The sequence below is a fragment of the Epinephelus moara genome, chromosome 17, assembly GCF_006386435.1.
Source record: "Epinephelus moara isolate mb chromosome 17, YSFRI_EMoa_1.0, whole genome shotgun sequence".
Lineage (NCBI taxonomy): Eukaryota > Metazoa > Chordata > Actinopteri > Perciformes > Serranidae > Epinephelus > Epinephelus moara.
In genome coordinates this window covers 34,594,275-34,597,127 of record NC_065522.1, presented here as the reverse complement: position 1 = coordinate 34,597,127, position 2,853 = coordinate 34,594,275, and the positions used below count along the sequence as shown (strand labels likewise).

Here is a 2,853-nt window from a genome sequence, read left to right as displayed (position 1 = left end):
ATATCTCACTGGAAACAAACCTAACATGTCAATAAAATAAATATTACTCCTGACATCACAACACTGAGTTACGTTATATAAGTAACATTATTAAAGAATGAAGAACAGACATCAGTATCAGTCATTCATCCTGCTCTCTGTCCCACCTCTACTGAGGACACTCACTGTCCACAGGTAGGCTGTCTCAGGTACAGTTTAAGATAAGTGACAAACTAAGTTAAACAGACTACCGTAAATTACCAAATAATAGCCGGGTTTCAAATAACCGCAGGGTCCCCTTTAAACGGCGGGTGCAGGTGTATATTTTGATAAATAACCGCCGGTTCCAAATAAACGCCGGGTCTAATTTATTTATTTTTTTAAAACAAAGAAGAAGACGTTGACCACTGACACTGCACGTTTTTCTTCTTCGCGCTTTTTTAACGTAGGCTATTGTGCTTGCTTTCTGTCAATATCACATCGATGATCGCCATGGCTCCGGTGCAGCAAAAAAAAATTAAAAAGTACGACGTGAAATTCAAACTTTCTGTCATAAAATATGCAGAGGAAAACTCTGGAGAAGCCGCCGCTAGACGTTTCTCTGTCAATCCCAAGAGAGTGAGAGATTGGCGAAAAAATAAAACTGAGCTTCAGCGTCTGTCCGAGGAGGACAGCAAAAGGGCCAGGCTGCCTGGTGGAGGTAGGAAGAAAGCTTCCGAGGAGCTTGAGATAAACATGCGGGAATGGGTTATCGGCAAACGGGCACACCACGAGAGAGTGTCCCGTAAAATGATCCGGGCGATGGCGAAACAAATGTACGCCACTGTGAGTGACAGCAGAGATGAGGAGTTTGCCGCCAGTGCTGGATGGCTAAATCATTTCCTCCGCTGCAACAACTTCACTTGCAGAAGACGTACAACTATGGCCCAAAAGGATGCCAGAGAATTCACCGAGAAGCTGGTGAAGTTTGTGACATTTTCATCCCGGATGATAGAAACAAAGAAGATACCGGACAGAGACATCATAGCTATGGATGAAACTACGGTGTGGTTTGACATGGTTGGGTCCACTACTGTGGAGACATGCGGGGCCCACAGTGTCCCTTTGAAAACTACAGGCCACGAGAAGAGCCACTTGACTGTTGTTCGGGCAGCAAAAGCGGACGGGACCAAAGTGAAACCTTTTGTGGTTTTCAAAGGAGGTGTCAGGGAAGTCAAGGCGATGCAAAGTATTGGTGGAGTGGTGTTAGCATCCTCTAAAAACGGCTGGATGAATGACGACCTCACTGCAGATTGGCTGAAGAAAGTTGTGGGGAAATTCAACTTTGGCTCTCGTCTCCTCGTCTGGGATTCCTACCGATGCCACATCAGCCAGGCCACTAAAGAGGAGCTCAAGTGGGGCTACAAGATAACTATGGCTGTGATACCGGGAGGATGTACAAAATACATCCAGGCAGCTGACGTTGTTTGGAATCAGCCGTTCAAAGCCAGTCTGCACGAGTCATATGACAGCTGGATGGCCAGTGATGCGGACAAAACCTACACCGCTGGAGGAAACATGAGACCCCCAGCTCGCTGCCTACTTGTCGCCTGGGTGCTTAGAGCTTGGGAGGAGTTGGACACAGAAGTGGTGAAACAATCCTTCAAGGTGAATGTGTGTGTGAGTTTCTCTGTTTGTAAATGAAAGAGAGAGAGAGAGAGAGAGAGAGAGAGAGAGAGAGAGAGAGTCTGTTTGTGTATGTGAGAGAGAGTAACAGTATATATAAATATATATATATATATATATTATAACAGTAAATGTTATAATTATTTTAATATACGTTTTTGGAATATTGTGCTTTAAGGTGTGTGGCCTGACAGTGGCAAGTGATGGCAGTGAGGACCATCTGATCCACTGCTTCAAAGAAGGAGAGCCATGTGCTGCAGGGAGAGAGATGTTGGCTCAGGCCAGACAAGGAGAGCAGGAGGATTATGGAGAAGCTGAGCAGCAGGAGGAAGATGAGGGTGAAGAGTTTGAAAACGAACTGGTAGTTGAGGATGATGATGATGATGAGGAGGAGGAGGATGAGGAGGAGGAGGTGGATGCTGATGAGGAGGATGAGTGAGAGGATGGACATGGACTTGGTCTTACAACAGGCTGTTGAACCAGTTTTCTTGTTGTCTTACTCAGGTTGCCTTCTTTCATGTTTCTTTTAAATTTATGTACATGTTATTTTTTCTGTGCATTTCAGAAAACAAGTTGCTGATATAGCTACAGACAGGATCTGGCCATTGTTGTTCAGTATTTGGCCTTATATTGTCTACCTTCCTGAAAGTGTTGTGAGAGTGTTGTGTTGACAAAAGAAGAAAAAAGTTTAACTACAGTACTGTAATCTTACCCTTAAAACATGTAAAAGTTAAAGTCATTCTGGTTTAATAAAATAATTTGAATAAATTACCATATTTCTGGTTTAATAAAATAATTTGAATAAATTACCATATTTTCCCAGTTTTTCTGAGCAAGATTTTTGTGAGGAAGGAATTAAACGCCTGTCCCAAATTGCCGCCTGGTCCCACATAAACGGCTGGTCTGTTAAGTGATTGAAACAAATAAACGTCCCGGCTATTATTTGGTAATTTACGGTACATACAGACAGCTTTCATTTTAGTTTGCTTTAACTATTTGCTATTGGTCCCACTAGTGTGATGTGCTTGTGTAAAATGTGATTGTAAACCATAACGGCAGTGAATGAGGGACAGAGCAGATTGAAATATGTCTTTCTACATGCTGAACACGTGTATTGATAAAGCACTGGCTTTTTACTGCTCAAGGTTTTATTGCACTTACTTATAGTAACAAGCGTACTTGTTGTCAACTAGAGGAAACTTGAAGTTA

General features: G+C 42.8%; 2 protein-coding genes across 2 annotated transcripts in view; both read right to left on the bottom strand.

Moving 5' to 3' along the window:
- The window catches only part of LOC126403907 (carcinoembryonic antigen-related cell adhesion molecule 20-like), a 128,696-nt gene that overhangs the window by 63,410 nt on the left and 62,433 nt on the right, over positions 1-2,853 (bottom strand). The window lies entirely within an intron of this gene.
- LOC126403857 (ribonuclease inhibitor-like) overlaps positions 1-2,853 on the bottom strand; it is an 8,270-nt gene that overhangs the window by 4,619 nt on the left and 798 nt on the right. The gene's annotated exons all lie outside the window — the stretch shown is intronic.